The sequence below is a fragment of the Manis javanica genome, chromosome 1, assembly GCF_040802235.1.
Source record: "Manis javanica isolate MJ-LG chromosome 1, MJ_LKY, whole genome shotgun sequence".
Taxonomy (NCBI): Eukaryota; Metazoa; Chordata; class Mammalia; order Pholidota; family Manidae; genus Manis; species Manis javanica.
In genome coordinates this window covers 74,871,742-74,898,974 of record NC_133156.1, presented here as the reverse complement: position 1 = coordinate 74,898,974, position 27,233 = coordinate 74,871,742, and positions in this window count along the sequence as shown.

Sequence of the window (27,233 nt, the reverse complement as noted above, 5' to 3'; positions counted from 1 at the left end):
GGGGTAGATAGATGATAGATAGATGATAGATAGATAGATAGATAGATAGATAGATAGATGATATAGATAGATGATATATAGATAGATAGATGATAGATAGATAGATGATAGATAGATAGATGATAGATGATAGATAGATAGATATGATAGATAATAGATATAGATATAGATAGATGATAGATAGATAGATGATAGATAATAGATATAGATAGATAGATAGATGATAGATGATAGATATAGATTGATAGATAGATAGATGATAGATATAGATGATAGATAGATATAGATAGATAGATAGATGATAGATATAGATAGATGATAGATAATAGATATAGATAGATAGATGATAGATATAGATAGATAGATGATAGATAGATAGATGAGAGAGAGAGAGAGAGAGAGAGAGAGAGAGAGAGAGCTATAGCTAGATAGAGTGCTTTGGGGAAAAGTAAAGTAGGGAATAGAGTATGAAAGTTGCAATATTAAATAGGTTGGACAGAGAAATGATCACTGAGTTCTGTGTAAAGATCTGTTACCTTTTGACAACACAAAATTCAGTGGTCAACACCAGTAGGTAAGGCTGTGGCTAGAAGCAGAAAATAAAACTGGAGACACTGGGATACATATACAAATTCCTATAAAAACCACAGAAAAGTAAACTAGTTGACTAACTGGAGAACATAGTGGTTTCTCAGCTCCACCACTGTTGTTGTGTAAAATTTGGATACGATGTTGACAGATCAGCTCTCTTCCAAAAGAAACTGGAAATCTGAATTTTTATATAAAAATCTTGTTTTTTTGTTCTCAATGTTAGTTATTATATCCGTTTCTGAGGGCTTCCATAACAAAATGCACCAACTAGGTAACTTAGATAAAACAGAAACTTATTCTATCGTAATTCTACCGGCAGAAGCCCAAAACGAAGACGTCCACAGGGCCATGCCTTCTCTGAGACTCTCTGCATAGAATCCTCTCTTGCCTCTTAGCTTCTGGGCGTGGCCGACAGTCTTTGCTGTTCCCTGGCTCGGGCTGCCGCGTCCAACCTGAGCCTCCTTCGTCACAGTACCCTCCCTTCCTGTGTCTGCATCTCTTCTTTTTTTTTAATAAGGACACCTGTCATATCGAATCAAGGGCCCATCCTACCAGTTGACCTCATCTTAACTAATTCCACCTGCAACAACCCTCTTTCCAAACACGGTCTCACTCTAAGGTGTTAGGGGTTTGGACTTCAACATATTTTGCCCTGAGGACACAATTTAACTCAGAGCAACTATCAATTAGTATTCATTTTTAAAAATACTGCATTAGTTAACACTCTGTGTGGCAAATTGTAAATGTGGCCCACAGGTAATTCATTTCTAAGCTTTTGCATGAGAGATCAAGGAGCCTACTAAAAGGACTGTAAACTGGGGTAGGGCAGGCGTGACTCTGTCCACCTTTGTGACCCCAGCACATACTGCAGTGCCTGCCCAAGAATTTGCTGAAAAAATAAGTGAATGACTAAATGAATGAATGAATGGTCATATTTCTTTTACATACCCCTAATATCTGGGAAGGTATTCTATTACCAGAGAGAAAACCCAACCTTACTTGCAGTTGATCAAAACTATAAGCAATATTCAATACTTGCCATAGATTTCTACTCACATTTGAACAGAGCTGTATTTCTCTGTATCATGAGACTTGGGGCTTATGTCTGAGATGCTGCACCATCACCCCATTCTGGTGTTTTGCTAATTCTTAAATTCTAGTGTTTCTTTTTATGTGGCAGAGATTGCCTGTGGTTTGCCCAATGTCCAGTCTATCCTTTCCTTAGAAGCAGAAAGCTAGGGCCATTTTTCCAGCTGAAAAACAACATTTTTAAGCCTAGTTCACCAATAGGAATAGCTAAATAGATGTAAGTAACAATTGTGGGCAATGCCTCTGGAAAGCTCATTATGCCCTGTCCAACTATCCTATTTCCTGCTTGAAAGTGAATGTGATAACTGGAGCAGCAGCAGTCATTTGGGACCATAAAGTGATATTCATAATTAAAGCAATACACTAAGAATGGTAGAGGTGAAAGAATCTTGGCTTCCTGCCAATATCTTGGAGCCACCATACTGCATTAGACCGCTTATTTCCTGACCTACTTTATGTGAGAAGTAAAGCAAACTCCCCAACTTGTTTAAACTATAGTGCAGGTAATATTTCTGTTTTCTTTCAGACCCACTCCTTCCCTTTTCAATTCTGTTTGGTATTTCAGGGAATGACATTTCCCAGACTCCCTTGCCTCCCGCTTTCCTGGAGAGTCCGCTTATAGGAGGTACCGGTTGAATACCAGAGGCCAAGAGTAGGGGGAAAGCCAGAATGTTTCTTCTCCTTCCTCCCTGCCTCAGGAGATACTCTGGCAATAGTTGAGTGGCTGACTCATACTAGACAACCTCTCTCTCTGAGGAAACCCCCCTTCTGTCACACCCCCAGCTCCTGCTATCCAGTGTCACTATCTCCTCCCTTCTTCTCTCCATCCGGCCGTGGGAGGCACTTTCTCCAGTTGCTAATCAAAAGTTTTTGTTACTGAATCCTGTTTGGCTTCTGAGCTCTTTCATCATGTGTGTAATATATTCCTGTATAAAGTGCCCTCTTTTTGAAATATGTAGACTGGTTTCTATTTTCTGACTGGATCCCAAGTGATACAGCCATGAGATTTTGCAGGAGGGAGGGAATCTTTTTTTTGAAGCAGAGTAAAAGTTTTATTTAAAGTTACTTACTTAAAGAGAGAGAAAACGTGCAGGCGACCTCAGGGAAGAGAGGCACCTTGAAAGGTTTAAGTTTTATTTAAAGAAAAAGGGGAGTATGGGCTACTTCAGAGAGAAGCACACTGAAAGATTGGGGAGAAGTTCAAGTTACTCACTTAGTGCGGGCAACCTCAGAGAGTGGAGCACCAAGAGGGAGGGAATCTTTGTTTCTCCCAGCTGAGCGCAATGTCTGACTGTCAAATCTCCCTTCAGAATTTATGGACACAGCAGAGAGAAACCTCTGAGACATAAAGCCTATCAACATCCCAGTTGGGCCAACAGATCCTGGCCATTTTTAGCTTCTGCTAGCCAGATTTCAGCCTTTCCTGAGTCTTCTGAACAAATTTAAGAAAGCAAAACTGAAAGGTGTCTCTGTCTTCTCTTTGCTGGTCAGTGCTCAGTGTAGGTCTTTGGCAATCACATCTCTGCCAGAGGTGCACCTTGGAGTCAGCAGACAATCCACACCATTCATCTCAGATTTTACCCCATGGACCGAGTAAAGGTAGGACCCCCTGATCTCACTACGATCTTCCTATGCTTTCTGCTCTTTGTGACAGTCCATTCCTAGAGCATTTCCTAAATGTGTTTAAGCAACAGTTAAACACCTTTCTCTGGCACTTGATCTGCAGCCTTCACAAATATCATCAGCTTGTGCTGTCGGGACCGGGTGCTCGAGCCCAGCTTCATTGCTTTCCTAGTTCCTGTGCCAGGGCTCTGGCATGTGAGTGCTGGGGGTGGGAGGCCAGATTCAGTGCTGGTGGACCTTCCTGCCAATTCCAGCTTTCCACCTGTACACTTTCCATCCTATCAAGGACTAATTCAGCCTTCTTTAAATTCTATACTGGATAATACAAAAGTCCATAGCCTCCATTTCCCCAGTACCTTCTGTAGGAAATCTTTTGTGGAATCATACTGATATGGCTTCACATGAAAGCATAGTTCCTTATTTCTACCAGAACATTATCCATTCTCTCATTTTATAGCCCCACACAGCTAATTCTAGTACTCGATCACATTTGTACCCCTGACGTTCTTTATGACAGGAGACACCAAGCACCCTGGCAGCTCAGGCTGGGTCTGCATATCATTTGTCTGTAGTGGTGCAATGACCCTGGCTCATGTCACTTGGTGTGGCCAATTCCTGTATAATTCAAGAAAGCCACTCTCTCCCATATTTGTAAGGTACAATCCATTACAACCATGACCCCAAAATTATTCATGCAAAGGGTTCAGAAGATGGGTCAAATATTCATTTAATATTCATTTATTATGGGCTATCAGACCATACAGAATTAATCAGGTGTTTACAGTAGAAAGTTAATTTTCTCTTTGCACTCTCTGCCCTGTCTTTAGGGTATCTTTGCTGCCCCTTGTGTTCAAGGCCAACAAGATCATTCCTTGTGTGTAGCCTGAGAAAACAAATCCTTAAATCCTTCAGTGTACAACATCAATACACGACACCTAAAACTCTTTGGCTAATATTGATCAGTTCTCATAACACAGCTTCATTGTCTACATGTTCTAGAAGGCATCTCCTCCCCTTCAAGGGCAAGAATGGGGAGGAATTAAGAAATTGAGGGTGACAGCAGACTCCATCCTGCTATATGAGAATAAGTAATAGATTAATTTTATGATAATAAAGAAAAAAACAGTAAAATTAATTTTTTTGAAGTTTTAGGGAAAATAGAATTGGAATAAACACAGATGGGTGAGTTAGAAATATTTCTAAGAAAGATCCTTATACTTAAAGGGTCTTTTTTCCTTTAATCTGGCTGTATATAATTATTGTTTCATAGATGATATTCTTCTAGACAGACAGAGAAAGAGTCCAACCTGCAGTATACATCCAAACCTACTGATGATGAAACTATGCTAGAGAGCAATGCTTCACCTCAGAGTCACATGCTGCAAGAGAGCTATCCATGAAGAACATTTTCCCAACTTGGTAAACATGCATTTCAGGGGACCTTGGTTGGGGGGAGAGTCTTGTACATATTTTTTGTACAAAAGCAGTTATTTTCTTCACACAGAAATTGTTGCAAGGAGTAATGATTGCTATGAACCTACATGGAAACACTGATACATTATTTCTGTTCAAAACCTCTCTGCCCAGCTCACTGATATCCCACAAAAGAAATCTTTGTTTATGCTGAGATTCTAGTGGTTCTACCATTAAAAATAATTTGCATGTAAGTTTAAGAGCTAATTATGCATTCCTTATATATTTAAGGATGAAATAAAAATCTTGGTTTGGGTTTCTCCTTATAGTTTTTAGAGAATTATTCTCATATGAGACATGCTCTAAATGTTATTCCACTTCATTTTCTCTCCATCTCTCCCTTCTTCTCATTCCTGGAAAGACATAGATTTGTGTTGTTATGCATGGCTTAGGCTGATAAATCAAATCACTAAACATTTCAAATAAACAAACAAAATGAATTTGAGAGGTTATAAGTGTTTGCAAGTGTCACCGTGGAGACCAGAGAATGGATCGTCACCATGGAGACTTGCATAAATGCTCTGCCTGTAATGATTTCCATGTGAAATCAGATATAGCGATCTGGGAAGGAGGATATATAAATGGAGCTGGCAGTCAGTATGGCTGGAGTGAGTTGTGTAAGAAGGCTGGGGGATGCTAAAACAAGTTGACCATCTAAGATGTTTCTGTGCTCACCATTACTCCATCAATGAGCAAGGAAAAACCTTTAGGGAAAACCCCAAAGTTCAGAGGGTGAGAAGGGTGTTCCATAAGTTACTAAAACACTACAGGATTGGAGATGATTTCCATCCACTCTTTCAGTCCTTTGTTTGTGCTGGCTCTCACTGTGTGACAAGTTCTGTAGGGCTAGGATGTGATAATGACTAGTGTTGATTACACCTCAACATATTTCAGGTACTCTGTTGACCCCTCTGTGGTTATTATCACATTGAATCTGAACACTTATAAGAAAATGCAAATATTATTCTCATTTCACCAATGAAAAAACTGAGGCACGGAGAAGTTAAGTATCTTGCCCAAGGTCACACATCTAGGAAATGGTGAAGCCAGGATTCATAGCAGGCAGTCTGGTGGCTGAGCCCATGTTCTTCAACACTATACTCTGATGGGAAGATAATGTCCTATCTTTGAGATACTTTGCATCTAAATAAGGAGATAAACATAATGATGATGAATAATACTAGGGCAATAATATACATTTCTAGTGCCTATACACACCTTAATTAATATTTAATTATAGGATAATGTTCAACATGAATCTCATTCCTTTATCTCTTTCTCCTCCATAGATGTTACATCATTTGGGTTGCAGAGGATAGAACACACATTAGCTAGCCAAAGAGAAAAGGAATATGTTAAAGGGTATCACTTTGGTCATGGGATATATATGGCAGAGTCAGAGAGTCCCACCAGGAAGCTGTAGAGCCCAAAGCACACCATCTTCCTATTTCAGTGTATATATACGTGGCTGTTAATAGGCACTGAAATCGAGTTTACCTTAAAATGTACATGTAAGCTTTCAGGTGGATTGACTCAAGGGTTGACTCAGTTGGAATGATACTGGCTTCTCTCTGTAAGGTCTAATTCCTCACAGAACAGATATGGACAGCATCCCATGGCCAAGCTGTTCTAGCTGTTATAAAACTGGATTACAGATTCCTAGTGGTCTTGGGAAGCTTCGATTTGGACCAACCAACCATCCCTGAGAAGGAATGATATTGTGCCTTGCAGCAAGGATCAACATAATTCATTGTGACCTTAAAAGGTGATTGTAAATATCAGCAGTCTTGGATAAAGTCCTTTGGTTCAAATCTTGTAGACGATTCCTTTATAAGTCACTGATACACACCACAGAACCCACCTTCATTTTGCACTGACAAGTACTTAGCAGAAAGGAAAGTATACAGCATTTTCTTTTTCTGAGGGGAAGCAAAGGATGATATAAAGCCCAGGGGATTAGTACTAAGACAGAATGAAGTTGTTTTGAATATTAAATTAAACAATATGATGGTCGTGCCTGGCCCTGAACAGACATGCTAAAACTAGTATTTCACTTCCTCCACCACATCCTACCCCTTAGCTCCTCTGAATAGAGGCAGAATCTGGTGTAGGCCTGTGTGTATCAGATTAGAAACAACTAATTTGGTTTTAACTCCTTGGATGCTGTCAGTTACGTAAAGAGATTCAGTTTCCATTTCTTCATTGCTTGAAAGTTTATAGCCAAATTTGCAACCCACCTGTACTTAGCAAGCGCGTAGGGTTTCATGGCGTGATATGTAATATACGCCCACCAGCTTCATCTTACTTCGTAATCCTTTTTTTCTCTTTCTATCTTTTTAAAACTTTACTTGTACTTTATCTTACTATACTGTATGCATCTTCTTGTGCTTATCTGCAGTTCTGGAAAATGTGACAAAAACACTTGACCACTCTGGTGGTGGCCCAGACTCTCTGATACCTCCCACAAGCCCCTCTTCATCCCTATTATTTGCAAGCTCTGTGCTCAAGTTTCCCTCAAAACCATTCCTACTTTTGCCCAAGTTTTAGGCCGGCTCTAATTTTTCTTCTTTAGTGCAGTCCATCTGCTTTCATCTTTCAGAAATTCCTCATGATTTCTGGCCGCAAGAGTATCCCATACTGTTACCAGCACATTTGGGTTTATTTTACTCTCTGTCCTCTTCTGCTATTTCTGGAGGTGAGAAGATAGAGCATGTGCTCCGTGTGCCGTCTTCCCAAGGTGTCTTCTCCTCCCATCTTCAGTCCGTGTGTGTTCCAAGAATCCTCTGAGCAGATGTGCTTCAGCAGCCTCAACTCACACTGTCCGAATGAGACACTGCACCTCTCCCAAACTTGTGTGTGTGTGTGTGTGTGTGTGTGCGCCCTATATAACCAAGAAAGAAAATGTGTTGTTTCCTGGTTCCTCTCCCTCTCTCATCTCTCTCACCCAATAAATGCCCAAGCCTCTAGCTATTCCAAATTCTAAATACTTAAATCCATCCATTCCTTGTCATCTTTTCATTGCTATAGTGTAACAGAATCCAGTTTTATCCCTTCAGCCAAATCTCCAAACTGTATCCAAAGTGAGCTAAGGGCACCAACCTTCTAAAAACCCTTCTGGCTTCCAGTAGCCTTAGGGGTAAATCTCAACTCATGAGCGTAATACTACCTTTAGGGTGGTACCACTGAATACCTCACCTGCCCCAGTACTCACTGCTCCTCAGTATTCAAACTTTGTGTTCAGTTGTATACCCTCTGTTTCTTCATGCCTCCGTGCTTCGGGATGTGTCATACTTAGACTGTTCTTCCTCACCTCAGCCCACCCTTCCTTCCTGCCTGCCTTCATTCTTCAACAAATATCTGTCATGTGCTTATTGTGTGCATGCAGTTTCAGACACTGAACAAAGCAGAGAGAGTCTTTGCTCTCATTTTTAAAAACGTGTTTGACAAACCACTTCTATAATGTTTGCTATGTACCAGAAACCCTTCCAAAAAATCCATGAGATTCCATTCTAGTAGGAGACACATCTGAGCCAGATGAGCCCAAAATTCAGCTTAGGTCCTCCCGGAACCTCTCCTGAATCTCCCAGGATGAGCAAAACCCAACACATTCTGCATGGATCATCCTTCCAGCACGTTCATGTGGGTGCCTCTGCCATGGGACTGGAAGATCCCAGCGCTGTGCTCTTCCTGTTATTCCTTGAACAGTGTTGGCCACCTAATAAAAACTCAGTAAGTGTTGACTGAACAACTGTCAAACTAAGCAAATTTGATCATGTCATTCTACTGCTTAAAACCCTTTGATGAGTCACTACTACTAAAGGCTTGCGTCCAAATTTCTTAGCTTGGCACACACACAGTGCCCTTCAGGCTGGCTCCAACCTACTTCTGGCCTCACTTCCCCAGTTCCCAGTCATGTTACTTTTGCTCCAGCCACACCAAACTATTTCTCATGCTCCCAAAACAATGTTCTCTGTAATTTCTCAAGACCTATGGTGAAATGCTTTACCTTTAATAAAGCCATATTTGTTGTTTGTAACCAACTCGAAGGTTGGTTACAAGCATATCCATCACACATCACTATTCACCTATAGCACTTGTCATCCAATGCCCACATAGTCAATTAGATTCATTTATCACATTATATTGCAATGATCTATTTATGTGTGTCTGTCCCCACCCTTCCAACTTATTTCATTGACTTTGAGTGCTTTGAGAGCAAGAATTATATTTTATTAATTTTTAAATTATTTCTAATTTTATATGACATATAGCTCAGCAACTGGAATATAGCAGATAATCAGGTAATGTTCAAGTGAATGAATGGACTTGTGCAACTCTTCATTGTACTATGTAGGATGACTGGGGAAGGGCCAAACCTCAGTTCATTCAATGTTTCTATGGAAAGTACGATTCAACGTCTTACTCTCATACCAAATTAGAAACTTTTATTTTTAAGTGCTTTATTGACTGACCATCTTCTGTCCATTTTTGTTACCTTTAAAATGTAAAAAATTATTTGTCTTTGGAGTGTTTTTCCCATTTCTAGCTGAATAGTATGTCAGTACTGTCACCTACTTAATACCTCCTACACATTCCATATGTAAGACAATATTAGTTTCTTGAAGGCAAATCTCTCTTATCCAATTTAAAATGCCTTTAAGTGGTTGTTGGAAAGGACCATTTAGCCTGTCCCAAGCCCATATATTGGTAAACTGGATGTTGCACAGTGAAAAACATCAGCAGTCCGTTGTAAAAAGACTTTTAAAAATGTAACCTTTGTTTTCCCCCAGGCCATATGAACCTCAGGGGAAAACAGGATCACATCAATAGAAATAAACAGTGTTTCTCTGCTCTGATGTGGCATCCACCATGGTTCTTCAGGCCTCTCCTCTCATTTCTGTGGGTATCTGCTGCTAACCTGCCCAGTTCCTGCTGTTGGTCAAAGGGCAGCTCACCTCCTTCCTCCTTCCCTGGCTCCCAGTGCCACTGGGAAACCTCCAGCTGGCACTGCCATCACTGCCCTTGAAGTTACTCCATTGTGAGAGCTGTCGATGCCGTGAGCTGATGCTGTGGCCATTTGCCAACCGCACCACTGCTGCCCCCAAGGCCGTTTTCACCACCTGACACCACAGCCCCACCTACAGGACCTAATGTTAACTCCTAAGGCCACCAGCACAACCTCCTCTCGACACTTGTGGTCATGCTATGCAGGCCCCACACCTGTATGGTATGCGTTCCCAATCTCATCAAATATTTGAGAACATAGTTCTTTCAGTTTTAACTCTCAGATCCCTCTTAACTTAAAGATTGCATATAAATTCAAGCAAGTTAGGTTTTGGAAACAAGCTGAATTTTTACATTTTCAATACTCTCAGACTCACCCCGCTGGCCTAGTGACTGCGCTCAGCTGGGTACCTGACTCACTCTTTGCTTAGGACAAGCTCAGGGCCAGGGGCTCCACAGCCATTCATGCTTATACACGTACCAGGCTGCCTATGGCTGCAGCCTAAATATTCAAGCTCGCTTCCCTTCTACAGATATAAATACGTATGTGCACATAGACATGCTTGTCAGTACTGAAATATCAGTATCAGTGAGCTCAAAACTTACATGGTTTCCCTGGTATTGTGAAACTGCTCTATTTTCTCTGGTATTGTGAAATTGCTAGCATTGTGGAGTTCTTCTGAAAAGACAAAACCTGGTATTACCTCATTTACCCTCAGGGTAACCAGCTAGATTGCTCAAAATAACAGTTATGTTTTTCAAGATAGAAAATTATTCCCCTGTAGGGAGGAAGAAGTCTGTAGGTAAGCAGCCCAGGGCTGGTGGTGAAGGTCTGCAGGATCACCAGGACCTGGGCTATGCCTATCTTCCTGCTGTTCCATCCTGAACATGCAGTGTCCACCAAAGGACCCCATCGCTGCTGGAGCTTCAGACGTGGTAACTGCATTTCAGCAGGCAAGAAAGGGGAATGCTCTTTCTCCCTGAGGACACTTTACACACACAGAATTCACATACATTTCTACTTACCTTCCCTGGGCCAGATCTTGGCCACAATACCACGTTTAGCTGCGAAAGAAGCTGGGAAAGGTAGTCTTTATTACTAGTATCCAGGTTTTCAGCTAAATCAACAGTTCTGCTACCAAGGAAAAATCTAAGCATATACATTTCAAGATAGCTGGCATTCTCTGCAACAAAGACATGGGTTTCTTTTGTCTCCTCTTTTTATGGATTTAAAACTGGTATGTGGAACAGGAACAGATTGTTGAATTGCTTGTGCTGCCCACACTGATGTGTGACAGGACCACCTATTGGTAATTTAATTCATGTTTCATTATCAGAGCTGTTGGTACATTTCCTTCCCCATCCTGAAAAGGTAGCCCAGCCTTTTGTCCCCATGTGCCACAGGCTCTTGTTTTGTGGGGCCAGAAGCAGAAGTTGCGAGGTGCCCAGCAGTTAAACCCCCCTCAATTTTGTTCTCAGGGTATAAGCTCATGGAAACAATGGTAGAGAAGTATCTAGAAGGGGAAAGGGGCTCCAGAGCTTGGTAAAAGCAGAATTGGATCAATGTGAGGAGGAGACAAGCATTAAAACTTCCTTGAGGCTGAAGGGGTCAGGGCTTCAGCCATCTGACAGGGAATGGGGACCAGCGCCTACTCGCTCATAGCACTCGGGGACACATGTGCGTCTTACATGAGAATAGCCATGTGCTATATCTCAGGCAACTCCTCAAAGTGTGATCAAGTATGAATTTTCCACTACCACAGGCAGATAGAAGCTTGGGGAGAACTTTCTTATTTTCCAACATAGTGGTTTTTTTAAACCCATGTATTGTTGGTTAATATTTTATTCCACAAAGGGTAGATCAGGAAATAGAAACTCAGGCCTCCTGGGCACTAACCTTGCAGTATTCTTGTGTAGCTTTGCTGTCTCTGAGGTCCAAGGACAGAAGTAGAAACAATATTGATCACTGAAGAGTGATTCATCCTAACTCCTCATCTTCCTTCCTTGGCTCATCATCTGTTCTGTTCTTCCGCACTGATTTAATGTTATAGAGCCTTGAGGACAGGTACTCGGTCTGTTCTGTCACATGGACCACAAGTGTGTCACATTGCTCATACAGCCTGTCAGCTCACTGACCCTGCATCAGTTCATTGTGGCTGCTGAAATTCATGAGTCAGAATTTTTCTGTTGAACTGGATCACTCAGAAAGCAGACCCAAGAAGGAGCTGTCCCCTTGACAAAGGGGTGGGGGTTATTTTCTGTTGGCACTCCCCATGGTTCTTTCCCCAAATCTTTGGTTTGTTAGATTTAGTTACAGAACCAGTGATACTGATGATTTAGTAGATAATGTTCTTTTTTCTGAGCTTCAAATGAAACCAGTGGGTTATGAGGAACCATCCTTCAGCTGAGTCATAAAGACAAGTTCCTGCCCTCTTGCAGTTAAAAATTCATGAAGCATTCCAAAAGGCTGTTGAGAATAAGACTTGGTTACATTCTCTCCCTTTCCTTACTTAAATATTATCTGTATGATTAAATGCCTTTGGAGGTCTTCACTTTTGCCAATGAATTGTAATCTGGTGTTTCCGATTAATGAGGAATAAATGTTGGACCTGATTACCACTTAGTTAAGTTAAAAATAATGTGTCTCAGAGACACAGACAGCAACAAAACAAAATATGAATGTCAGTTTTACTGTGCTGTGTTACAGAGGTTGCTAAGCTTTGCAAATTGGCGTGCCGAGTTGGTAAAAGGTAGATAAACCCAACTACTAACATTTGGCTGGAGAGATTTGTCAGCTATTGCCTTCACTGCCTGTGGTAGTTTGCCCAACCAGAGGGAACTTTGGTTCCAGGGGGAAAAGAGAAAGACAGTGGCAATTGACGCCCCTGTCAATGGAAACTGGTCTTTGTCTCCTAATTGGCCCACACACCATAGGTTTCTGGTGCTCGCATCAGTACCTCATAACTGCGTTTCAAATAGCAAATTTTTGCACCTGCAGTATTCTCCAAAATGCTATTGCTTTCTCTTTGATAAGAGCCATCTGAATATTCCCTCTGTAGTGGCCATGTTATTGGAAGAAAGCCAGGCACTTCAGAGAACTTGCTTTTATAGATTTGTTGATGTCACAGAACTTGCTGTCCTCTTGCAGCTAAAAATTCACAAAGCATTTTTAAAAGGCTCCTTAGATACAACCATGGACCCCAAGTTGCTCAGTATCTTGTCCCTGATCTCAGAGGATCTAACCTGTGGGAAATCCTAGGGCAATTGTAACCTTGTCGCTGCCCCCTGTGCTGATGCAGAAGTTCAGTGAATCCCTTTGGTCTGTTTTATGTGCAGCATTGACTCCTTCCTGCACAGCAGACTCTCATGTGGTAAAAGGCAAAGGTCAGGACCCTCCAGAAAACACAACAGTGAGAATAGTAACAACAATAATAGTGATGATGAAGATGGTGATAATACCAGCTCCCTTCTGAAACTTCTCTCAGAAAAGCAAGGAAGCTTCTACCCAGAAGTCCCCAGCAATCATCTTGAGTCACTGGACCAATTTAGATGACAAATCTACTTTAGAACCAATGACCACAGTCAAGCCGAGAGCCAGAGGGATGTTGAGCAAGGGTCTGTAGAGCTTCACTGCAAGTAGAAAGGCCTTGTAGGGATACGTATGCAAACTAAAACAAGAATGGGGTAGTTTCTAAGGGAAGGGGGGTGCACTATAGGAAGATAGCCACAATGTGCACATAAACTAACAATAGTTATTTATTTAGCACTCATTGTATATTTCCACAGTTCTAAGAATGTTTTCATTTAAGCCTCATAAAAATTCCATGGAAGTTCCAATTTTATGCACATTTTCAGATGAAAAAATTGGAGCTCAGAGAAGCTAAGTAACATTAAAATCACATAGCCAGGAAATGGCAGGAATGGTGTTTGAATCTAGGTGGTCTGACTTAAAGGCTCAAACTTATTGGTGTTCTCGGTAGGAAGCATTTTTAAGCTTAGCCAGAGCACGCTGTGTGGGGCAGGTGTCAGCCTGGGCATAGGAGACCAACAAAGCTGTAGAATCAGATTCAGTTCTTTAGCATGACTTCCTCCCCACCTGTGATTCTGTTAATGGTCCACCCTCCAGGCAACCATCGGCCCCTTCTGCTGGCCCCTCCTGATTTCCTTTACACCTCCCCCCTTCCCCAGACTAGAAGAAGTCCTTACAAGGCAAATATGATTAACATATGCAAATGTATGAAGAACATCCCCACAGGATGGGAGCACCTGCAGGAGACTACTGCAGATACTTTGAGTGTTCTATAGCATGAGAGGGACAGGACAGATGCTCTCCCCAAGCAAAGGGTTTCCCTTGAATGTGATAAAACAGGCTCTTATTAACATAGGTCTTCTTAATACACTAATTATGTGTTTTACTTCAAAAATGGAGTAAAATTATAATTTCTAAGAATTTTTCCATTAAAACCAAGGATTATAGCATGTAAGACGTACTTCTCCTATGCTAGCTAATAGCATTCATAAGGTTAGCCCAAGTGATTATTTCTGATACCAAGAATAATAGAAGGTTCTTGTGGTGATGACTAAACTGGGCAAAATATCATATCCCTAGTCATTAATATCCTATTCTGTCAGCCCTTGGGGCTTAGTTTTCTACATAACCAGTTTTGTGTTTCTGTTTCTTCCTTGAAAAAGTGGGTCTGGGAATCAAGCCAAGAATCAGTAACAGACCATGATATATACCTGATAAATGTGGTTCCTCCTGACAGTGAAATCCTCTAGATCCATCTGATCTATTTTGTGATATTTTATTTAGCAGGTTTAAAAGAGTAAAATGTAGAGAGCTGTCTGGGTGCAGCAGACAAGTCTTGTCTCTTACCCCTGTGTTCTCAGGTGGTGTCATGATTCATAATTCATTTTGGCCCTTATCAAACAAGCCATGTTAATTTCATAAAGCTGGATCAAGTAAGAATAAAAGGAAAAGATTAAAAGAAAATTTATTTAGAGTTATAAGTCTATAGACAGTTAAGAGTCCTTCAGGAAATTACACCAGTTAAAAGACTCATATTGTTTTCTGGACTAAACTTTGTTCATAAGGATTATAGTCATATGTTTTAATTAAGCCACATTTTCAGGTTTGAAAATTTTCAAAGCAATAAGATGAGTTGTTACAGTGTTTTTGAGGTCTTCTAAGGCAATTTTCAGATGATTACAAATGAGAAAGCTTTTTGAGATTTTAGTATTCATTTCAAACCATATCTCTCCGTTCTACTTGTATTCATTAAGTTGCTCCTGTGTGTCAAGCACTAAGGTAGTGCCAAAAAAATCAGTAACAATATGATAGCTGTCCCTGCTGCAGTGGGCCTCACCATCTAGTAAGAAAGAGAAGAAAATAAACATAATAAATAATTTCAAATTTATGAAGTTCTCTGAGGAGTAATAATAGAGGGCCAAGAAACAGAGGAACAGTGTGGGAAGGAGGAAGCAACTTTATGTCAGGTAATTACGGAAGGCTTCTCTGAGGAGACGTGTGACGGGGGATTTCACAATAAGAAGAAACCAGCCATGCAGATAGAGAAGAGGGCAGTGTTCCAGGATGAGGATGTGAGAAAGTCCTGCCAAGGGAGAGAGCCCTTCCCAAGATAGGAAAGCCTGATGGGGAAAGAAGTTGGAGAGAGGGGACACTGGAAACCAACATTTAAAGTATCTGTGAAACATTAGAGTTTTCAAGTAGGTAATTGGATTAAGAGCCTGGAGTCCAGAAGTAAAGCAGGGTGGGAGATACAAAATAGGGAATTATTGGCTTAAAGATAAATATTTTTAAATGATACAGTGGGTAAGATTGCCTTGGGAAAAGAGTATAGAGAAAAGAGGTGCTAACATTGAGCTGTCGGTACAGAAGGAGCCAGTTAGAGTCAGCCTAGCAGGAGAACTGGGAAAGCAGTTGTCCCAGAAGCCGAGAGAATGGAGAGTTATTGGTTAAGAATGGTGAAAGGATGAGCACATATGTTTGCACACTTTCTATACTAAGACCCTAGTAAGTGATAGCAAATAATTTTTTTAAAAAGACATAAATCCATAACAACAAAGGCACCACAAAAAGCCATCAGTGGCTTCATTTCAACTATTTCAGTGGTTTCTAGAGGACAGACAGCAGATGGAGGAGTGACTGAGTGTGACAGAGGAAGCCACAGTTCTGAGATTATTCAGTGGGAAAAGAGTTCGGGGAATACCCAGTCTGCCCTGCAGATCCCAGAGCATCCCAGGATATGCCACATTTGGCAGAGCATAGAAGTGAGACTATGGGCTGAACACAGGGTGATTGATTGAAAGGAAGTGTACATAACTGTTGATATCACACTTACCACTGCATTCTGAATCTCTTCAATGGAAATTGAAGATCTACACTCTCCAACTTCTAAAAATTACCTAGAAAAATGTCTACCTTCCTAAAAATAGCACCATGCACCCAGCGTGACCAATTAACTTTTTATTAAAGCCTCATTCTTAAATATGAATAGATAATTAAAGATCACTGGAATTTTTAAAGAAAGTTTCCAACATGAAAGAAAGAGATCAAAATGAATCAATATAAAAAAATGACATGAAAGTAAATATTTAATAATGTCATAGAAAAAAATACAAAAAACTTTATTTCACAGATTTGAGAAAATATTGCATCACAACACAAGTTTGCTATGAAAAAGGAACAATAAAAACAGGAAAGTTGTCTTGAACAATAAACTATGACTGCCAAAATAAAAGTATTCAATAGGATTACAAATCAAAATAGAAAACTTGAAAAGTTAGAACAAAAAGTTGGAGAGAAAATATTGTTTACAAATAAAATTAGAAATGTAGAAAGAAAATGGAAGAATATATCCAGGTGTTTACACAACTGACTAATGAAAGATCCAGAAATAGAACACAAATGATAGAGAAAAAATTATCAAAGAAATAATGCAAGGTTATTTCAAAAAATGAGGGACATGATTATATATTTAAACTGAGAGCTTATCCTGGTCATTGAAACAAAACAGGAAGTTTTAAAATATCACTTAGAAATCCAGAGCTAACCATCTGAAGAAACAGCTTTTTAAAATTAGAATTTATTGCCTCTGGGGAGTAAGACAAGGCATGAAATAAGGTGGCATGAGTTGCCAGATAAAATCCAGGATACTCAGTTAAATTTGAATATCAGACAAACAAAAAATACTTTTTCAGTATAAATATGTCCTTAATATTGGATGGGATATACTTATACTAAAAGAGTATGTATTGTCTATCTAAAATTCAAATTAACTGGCCACCCTGCATTTTTATTTGTTAAATCCGACAACAGCATGGACTATTTTTTTAATGATGGGCTGTTTTGCATGTTTTAATCTTTTTACCCTATGTTAAATAACCATATGTTAAATATTTAAGTTTTTTTTTCTAAAGAGGAGGAAGAGGAAGGCAGAGGAGGCTGGGCCACCAGTGCCCAGTGCCAGTGAAGGTTGAATAGATGAAGTTGCAGGCGTGTCCACTGGATTTGGCCACGCAGACAGCAGTGGTGTGTTTGACAAGGAGTTTCAGTGGAGTGACAGAGCTGCAAGAAGACTGTAGTGTATTAACAAGAGAATAAAAAGTGAGGAAAGAGGTAATTATAGAAATGGGAAAAGGGAAAGTAAGGCACAGGTGTAAGATTTCATGAAAATCCACCTATCATAGGAGTGATATATTTTTCTTTCTGTATATCCATTATATATCTCAAAGTAATCCTTTTTGTCAGCTGTCATATCAAATTGTGCAACATTATGAAGGATATGAAATTCTAAAATAGTTTGGAAGGATGTCACAGGAAGGCCCACCCCCACCCCAAACAGCTGGGTAAGTAAGGGTCTGACCTTTTGGTAGAGGGATGTTTGTAATGACACATTCTCTGCAGGAAGGAGGAACTGAATATAATATAGTGATTTACCATGTATTTAAGTCAGATATGGAGATGAGATGGGAATTTACAATCCCAATCTCACTGATAAAAGTTACTAAACCAACCTAACTTCTTCCATGAGAACCTGAAAGTCTAAGTCTCATACAACTTAAATGTACCCAGTGCTCAAATTGAGCACAGACTATATAAGGTCTTAGGGAAATACAATTATGATAAAATCTTGGATCTTGCTTTCAAGGAAGAGAAGTTTTCAATATAGACTAATCAGTCCCCCTGACTACCAATTGGCCTCATGCTAAATTGAAGCCTATGGGAGCTGAACAGTGCCCCGTACACCCTTAACCTGATGCCGTCACCAGGCCTCACTCCCCCCCACAGCTCCTCTCATAACTGGATTTAAACTGGCTTCTTTACCTAAAGATATAAAACCAACTTGCCTCTTTTCAGCAGATTTCATAAAAATGTCTGAACATATTTTTCTCTAGTTGAAAAGTCACTGTGGCCCAGTTTCAGCTTTCCAACTACCCTGTTCCCCTCCAACTGTGCTGTGATTTTAAAAGCAATCTAATTTGTATTACTGGAGTCACATATGTGTACGATGAGCCACTGATGGCCTTGAGAACTTACTAAAACACTTCGGTTATCATATTTCTGTGAGCAACACAGGAAGAATTTTAAAAAATTCCTTATCTTTTCAGTCTCATGGTAAATGACTCATCATTTCCTCTCCAAAGGGGTTAACCGCATCTCATTTCTCTTTCCTCCATATTACCTATTGACTCTGCCACCTTGGAAGCAGCAGGAAAATGAGAGTAGCAACAAAAGGTGGGCAGCCTTCTCTTCCTTTGTTTTGGAAGTGCCACTTCCAGGAGTAATCCGATTGTCCCTGAGCCCCCTGGAACATGCTCCTATCTCTACGAGGCCAGTCTCAGCACACTTCCTGCATCAAAACTGTAGATGTCTAATGTGTACGTTTTCTCATATTTTTGAGAGGAGGAGGAGATTATAGTGTACATCATGTAGCAAAAGCTCACTTAATGTCCATACTGATCATTTCAGCTCTTCCCTCAAATATCTCCCTTTAGCAGCTCCCACTCTTCCAGCACGATCCCCGACTAGACCTCTCTCCTCTCAGCTCCTCTAGAAAGCAGAGGCTGTCCCTGTTCCCTCCTTCAGCCCTCTGAAAACCCCATTCTGTTCACATAACCTACACAGAAGGAAACCCTGATTAACAACAGTCCATGAAGAAAAAAGCTTCACTTGACAAACCAGGGTCACTGGTGTCCTTCAAGCCTTTCAGTGAGTAGCTTCCTTTCAACCACAGAGGATATCAAGGGCAGTGTGGTTCTAGGGTGGGCTCTGACTCTTTGAAGGCATAGAATTACCAGTTAATTTGAAGCATTGAGGAAAGTAGGTCAGTAGATGGTAATTGATATAGATATGAAATTGCATAAGGATTTTTCAATATGATCTTTATACCATGCCTATTTATAGAAGGAGAATTCCTCTTTATTCATCTGTTGGGAAAAACAATGCTTGAAAAATCTTTTGGAAATCATTTAAAAACCAAAAGACTAATAATAGCAAACACTGGGCCAGAAAATTACCTAACAAGCATTGGAAAATATGATTAAACTTTAGAACATCTCTTGAATTTCTGAATTGATAATATAAACAGAATCAGTGGACAACCCAAGAGATGTTCAAATAACTGGAAAATGGTCCTGGACTAATCTCAATCTTAAATTTTTGCAACATGCGTCTTTTGAAATCAAAAGGAACAAACAATGTAATATTTCATTACTATATCATCTATCAGCCATATATAAGACTTCCTATACCTCCCTCAGCTTTACATTCTTCTGATCAGAAACAGAATGACCTTTGGGATATTGTCTGTGTTTCACACCGTTGGCTAGAAATATCAGGTTATTTCACTCTGGCAGTTTGGGGCTTTAAAAAATTCTCACGAAGTAAAGATGTAAAATCAGTATCAAGTGACTCAGAGGCACTGTTTTTAATGGTTCTGATACTGTCATGTCACTCTAAAAGGAAGCTCTTCATATTTGGTCAATATGGTGACACTACATCAATCTAAATTTTATATGAATAAGACCACAGAACTTTCATTATAATGATCCTGCTAAATTGGTCCCATCCACTAAAATTTGCAGTTAAACTAAATGTAGAGTCTGTTCTCTCTTGTTTATATTTTCTCATAAAATATGTATGAAGACAATCACAGCAAATGTCAAAATATCACCCTTTTTAAAATTCAGCAGTACTGACTCATAGTGTTCAAAATTGAATAATAAATTGGATGGCTAAGAAAGCCAGCAAAACTTGAGAGTTGAAGTCTTGGAATAAAACTCTGAAGCCTATTCAAATGGGCAGTGCAATACATGATGCCAATTGTTTGAAAATGAAAAAGTAGGATGGTGGCAGCTTATATTCTGTTATTAGGTTTTTAAATGTTTAGAATTGTATATATTATTGATTAATTAACTTCTTTACCATTATGAAGTGATCCTCTTTATCCTGAGTAATATTCTTCACTCTGAAATCTACCTTGATGTTCTTTCTTTGGATTAGTGCTAATATGTTATATAATTGTTTATCCTTTTATTTTTAACATGTTTATGTCTTTATGCTTAAAGTTTGGTCTTCCTTTTTATATAACCTAACAGTCTCTGCCTTTAATTAGTATATTTACACCATTTACATTTAATGTGAATATTGATATTGTTGGGTTTAAATCTACCACTTAGTTTTCTATTTTGACCTCTCTGTACTGTGTTCCTTTTTTCCTTTTTTATTCCTACCTCTTAATTGATTCATTTATATTTTTATTATTTATCTTCTTTTTTGGCTTATTAGACAAAACTCTGTTGTTTTAGTATTTGTTTTAGGATTTACAGTATATGTATTTATCTAAATCACACTGTGCCTTCAAATATATATAGAATAAAAATCTTATAGTAGTTTGTTCCCATTTCTCCCCTCTTGTCTTTTATGCTGTCATTGGCATAAAGTTTATACATATGAACTCCACAATACATTGTTTTTGTTTCTGCTTCAAGCAGTTAATTATTTTTTTGAGAGATTTAAATAATAAGAAAAAAACCAACTCATAGAAGTTACTGTCTCTGGTGCTTTTTATTCTTTGTATTGATCTGGATTCCATTTGCTAGTATTCTCCTACCTGAAAGATATTTTTTAACATTTCTTATAATACATGTCCGATGTCGATGGATTCTTTCATATTTTGACATCTAAAAAAGAATTTATTCCACATTCATTTTTCTCTCCCAGCACTTTTTTTTATTAATAGGCTTTATTTTTAGAACTGTTATAGATTTACAGAAAAAAATAAACAAATAGTAGAGAAAGTTCTCGAAAGTTCTCATGTATCTTCCCCCCACACAGTTTCCCCTATTAATGACATTTTACAGTAATATGGTACATTTGTTACAATTAGTGAAATAGTATTGGTATACCACTATTAACCAAATAGTTGACACATATTTCCTTAGTTTTTTACCTAATGTCTTTATTCTGTTTTAGGATTCCCATCCAAGATACCACAAAACTTAGAGTTCTCAGCTTTCCTTAGACTCCTCTTAGCTATGACAGATTCTCAGACTTCCCTTGTTTTTTATGACATTGACAGTATTGAAGAGTCAGGTAAATTGTAGATGCTCCTGTATTGAAAATTGTCTGACATTTTTCTCATGGTTAGACTTGAGACATGGATTTTGGGGGAGAAAGAACACAGAGGTAAAGTGACATTTTTTTCACATCATAGGGCATACACTATCAATGATTTATCGCTGATGATATTGTCCTTAATCACCTATCAAAAGTAGTGTTTGTCAGGTTTCTCCACTGTAAGATCACTCTTTTCCCTTTCCATACTGTACTTTTTGGGAGAAAGTCACAATCACAGAACACGTGTAAGAATTGGGGAGTTATGCTCCATCTTCTTTAGGGTGGAGTGATCTTAGGAGTGCTGAGATACCTACTCCAAGACGAAAAACAAATTGCTGCCCTTTATACCTCTGCCACTAAAACTACCTAGAAATCACTCTAGGTCCTTCGGGGAGTCTTGGAGAAAGATTTAAGTATGGACTTCTAATCCTCAACAAGATGACACCCAGACTCCCCTCCAATCAAGGGTTTTGAGGTCTATGAATTGAGTTAGGCCAGAAACTGAGAGGCTACAATTTTCCACTTTGCTTACCTAAGTTTTTGACAGACATAGAGTTTTCTATGTTGTATAGAGAACCCAAATCTTTAGTAGACTGTCCATCTGGTTTGTTCCTGGGGACACTGTAATCATTTAGCTGCCACCAAAGATCCTGTGGGACAAGGCATTCTGATTACATCACTCCCCTGCTGTCCTTTAGGGTAGAGGCACCACCCTTATCTTTGGTGGTAAAGTCTTGGCCTCTGCTTCCCTGGGTTTTCATCATCCCCATTTAAATTAGGGAGTCTATTTCAGTGGCAGAACCCATAACAGTCACATCCTGCCCAAGGGGAGAAACAGAAGACTTTTCCAGGATGTAGATATTTGTGTAACTTATCTCTCAATTCCCTGGTCAAGGGAGCATCTTCTGGGTAGGAATGCCAGATGTAGCAAAACACAAAACAAACAAAAGATGCCCAGTTAAATTTCAATTTCAGATAAATGACAAAGTAATGGAGTATAACTTTTTAATTAAATGTAACATAAGATGCCCCTGCTCTGGCTCTGAGTTTTCCCCAGGACAGTTAGTTCACAGCTGACAGCAAGACTCTGATGGGCAGAGCAAGGAACTGAGGGCAGGACTGGGAAGCAGGAAGTCTTCCACTGAAGTGTCAACAACCTGAAGCTGTCAGCAAGGAACTGCATACAGGAAATCATGCCATCAGAATGCTGGCAGCCTGAGACTGGTGGGCAGGAAACCGCAGATCAGGTGAGGCAAGCCTGAAGGAGAACTGTGATGGGTGACATGCATACTAATGACTGCTGCAGGAGCAAGCAAAGAAAATTACAAGAAACCAGGAAGAGAAGCCCCTTCCTCTGGTAGTGACCCTCCAGCATCCTCTACAGGCAAAGTAGAAACGCTTAAAGAAGCCAGCTCAAATATTGCTATCAAGGCAATAAAGGATGGATTTCTAGTGCCCTTAATAATGGATAGAGATTCAAACAATAAAAGTTTGCTAGGACATGAATACACACACGTTAGTGGAACAGACCAAAAACAACAGAATAGACCTAAATGCATCCTGGCAGTTGGCATGTGATAAACTAGGCATTTCAAATAAAGCAGGGGGAAATGGGTTATCCAGAAATTGGTGTTAAAAAAATAGAAGGGCCATCTGCACAAATAAATTAAGCTAGAGCCTTACTTTATTTCTTGTACTAAAATTATAGGTAATTACCACTTAAATGTTAAAAAAAATTTTAATTTAAAAATACACAGGAATGATATAGATAAATGTAAAATGTCAGAGCAGAAAAGTCTTTCAAGCATAATAAAAAACTTAGAAGTCATTAAGAAAAATTTTCCTACATTTAAAAGTCTATAGATAAAAATTTAGATATTATGAATATATAGATATTATGAAGTTAAAGGAGGTGCAACTAATAATACAAACAAGAGATGAATAACCTATTAAATACTTGCAAAAGTATATAAACAAATGTTTCACAGAAAAAAATGATACCAATGCTTCTCTAGACTATGAAAAACTCTCAATTTCACTCATAATAAGAGAAATATAAATTAAAACTACAATGAAATACAAGGTTTTTGCCTCTCAAACTGCACACTAAGTCAAAAAGTTGTACAACACATTGTAATGGTAAGAGTGTAGTAAGAGTGTAACAGTAAGAGTTTTCATACATATGCATATGAGTAAAATATACAACTTTAATCACATGCAGTTTTGCAAGATTATTAAAATTACATGTACACCCCCCTCTTTCATTCAGCACTTGCACTTCTACAAATTTAAAAATAGATATACTTGTACTCATTTCACTAGTGTTTGTGAGAGCAAAAAATTGAAAACTACCTTCAGTATCTGCTATGACTTGAATATGACCCCCCAAATTTACATATTAAAATCCTAACCCCCAAAGTGTTAGTATTAGGAGGTAGGGCCTTTGGGAGGTGCTTAGGTCATGAATGGGATTTGTGTTTTTATAAAGAGATCCCACAGACATTCCTCAGGCCTTCTGCCATCTGAGGACAGAGGGACAAAGTGCCTGCTGTGAACCAGGAAAATCACTTGGCCATGCTGATATCCTGATCTTGGACTTCCACCCTCCAGAAATGTGAGAAATAAATTTGTGTTGTTTGTAAGCTGTTCCATCTGTGGTATTTTGTTACAACAGCCAAAAGATTAAGACAATGCCCATGAAAGGTGGGACTGGTTAAATGTTTAAGGCTCGCTCCACTCCATGGGATGCTATGTGGCTCATTGAAAATATGCGGCAGCTCATCTGGGATATGGAATGATGTCCAAGGAATAGTTTTAAGTGAAAAATTAAGGTTCAGAAATTTTGCATAGTATTACACTATTCTCCTTAGTATTTATATGTATCTATAAGCATGGGATTCCCTAGAAGGCAACACAAGAAACTGGCAACGGTGGTTTTCTCCGAGGAGGTTAACTGTAGAGCTGTTGGGAGGGGGAGTAACATACTTGTTACTCTTACATTTAGATACTTTTTGAATTTTGTACCATATTACATGTATTACAGTTTTTCTACAAAATTTAAAAGATGAAAGTATCCTGGTGATACTTGCTGCTGCAATTACTGGATTCGGTTGTAAAATTGGATTTTAAGGAACAGTTTGGCAAGGAGCCTCCATTTGAGGATCTGTGCAGAGGACATTGGCGAGGCCTCCTGTGCTGACACAGACCTGTGTCCTGATCTGATGTGCAGGTATGGTGCCATGTTTCTTGCATTTTGCTGGCTATGTTGGCAACACTCTTTGCTGTCAGCAGGCTAGGGAGAGAATTCACTGTAGGAGGTGCTGCTTGAATTTCTGAACTATGTAGTGATGCAGGCATGGGCTTTCCCGGGCCATTATAACTACCATCTTAGTTCCATCAGGAGGCCCTGTTTCATGATACATTTCATAAAGAACACTGTCATATATGTAATGGCTTCATTAGGCATCGCCTCTCCTTCTGAACAATGATTGATAGGCAGGAGAGAGAGAGAGATGCTTTTATGAATCCCAAAGTGTCACTAAATACCTTAGTTTTATAGGAAATAGGTGCAGCAAGGGATCCTTTTATGCCCCACCAACTATAAGGAACATAGAACATTTTGTTTATTTCTGAGGTACAACAGCTACCTCTCACAATATATCAATTCCAAAGAAAGCAAAAATCTTCAAATTGACTTTTTATTTGGGTCCACTGATTGCAGAGACTGCTTTCTGAAACTTGCTTTGTTTTCCAGATTTTTTTTCCTTTTTTAAATCAAACTCCATCCTAGCTGACAGAAAATATTTTGAGTTCAAGAGGATTAATATACATTTAAAGAGCAATGGGCTTCTAACCAAGTAACACCTTCCTGCATTGTAAGTTCTTCAGGCTAGCCTCAGCTCTGAATCACTGAGGCATTCAACTGAAGAACACATTTATTAAGTCTTCAAATTAAACATCACCTCTTCTGTGAGATATCTTCCATCTCTCCCAGGCAGAGTTACTCTGTCCTTCCTCTGAACTTCTAAAGCATGTCCATAACTTCATTAAACAGTGCAGCATGTTGTATTAGAGCATTTGTTTATACACCATGCTTCCCTCCTGGACCACCTCCTCTGATTATTATGAATAACTAGAGTAAAAACTAGCAGTGTTGGTAAATGTGCTGGTAAACATGATTGTTGGGCCATTATCATTATTCTGCAATTAATAAATAAATGAGTGAGTGAATAAATGAACTGGTACTGTGTCCACTCAGAAGGAAGCATTTAAATAGATGGACCTCTGGGAGAGCCACAGAGGGCCACTGAAAATAGACTGCCTAGTTTTTCTGGAGCCAGCCAGCCAGCCAGCCAAGAGAACGTGCAGAACAAGCCCACGAGAGGTCTGCAGTCTGCCCATGGAGCAGGGCAGAAGGGAATACCTGCCCTCCTACGGTATAATTGGTGCTCAAATCAAACCTAGAAGTCCTATATTCACTTTTCCTTTTAGTGGGAAGGCTCTCTGCCTGGTTAGAATTTACACACATATTTCCAACAGGCTTTATTGTCATGACCCAAATATAAATATCATGGCAGGAGCCCATGAGGTGGGAGCACAATTTATCCTGACTGAAAATAGCCACGGAAAACATCAGCCCGAGTATCCTTGAATCTAGAGTGGGGTTGTCATAGCAACCAGCTGAGTCACTAATGAAAAAAGAACAGTTGCTCTGTGACTATGCTGACATTCTGTGACATTCTCTTATTTTACTGTAGCTCTAATGATGTCTTCAGTAACAATGACAGAGAGGAAAGGCTCTGACCTCTCTATTAAACCTACAGCTGGCTTGACACGCTCTGCCTTTAGCCTAATGAATGTGAATTTCTGTGTGCAAATTCTGCTGTGGAGAAAAGCACTTTAGGAATTTGTCTGATTCATATATTAGACTTATTAATTCCATTGTTCCTTTAATATAGTCCCTTCTTTTCCAAATTAAGATGACAGTGAAGCAGATGAGCTCCAAAAGCAAAACAGGAAGGAAAAAAATCAGTGAAAAGATGTGACAGGGTGATGCTAGTCTGTCACTGATGACATGGAAGTGGAGCCAATAGCCAGTAGCAGCTTCTGCCCCTTCTTCAAGTAGGATGAGCCACAGGCAATTAAGTAGGGAAGCTAGGAAACTCTGCAAAGGCGGAGGGAACCTGCTGGAAATACTGTCTGAGAGCTTCGTGGTCCACATATTCACTTACTGGTCACTGTGTCCAGAGCACTGAGCAAAGCGCTGTGGGGCATGACAAGGACAAAATACGCTCAAGTCCTTTACAGGCTAAAGCTGAAACAAGGGTAGGGCTAGAAACTCAAAAATGTGTACAGACTACATGTGACCTCTACTACTGCCAGGAAACAGGTGCAAAACCCAGCACATTTATAGCTGCAGATTTTAAAACGTGAAGCTGATAAAATATTTTAATCTGCCATAACTTTAATTGAGTATACCCATGGAATTCAAAAATAGAGTTAAGCAAGACACTGTCATTAAATTTGTAAGATAGTAAAAATGCTTTATTTGTGTTTTTGTTCCTAAATATACTTGTTTGCAAACATATGAACTTGTTTTAAGCCCAACAACGAGTTGTTTTCAACTACACAAGAACGTCCACAAGAACTGGTGTCAGCATTTGCTAGAAATTATGTGGGCGTTTCCAAATTTGAGTGTAGGCATATATATCTCTTTATCAGTAGGAGAGAAGAGAGCTTATTCATTATTAAAGCAGCCTTCTAGCTACTCTCTTTCAGCAGCATTACACTACTAGACTAATTCTCTTAGTCT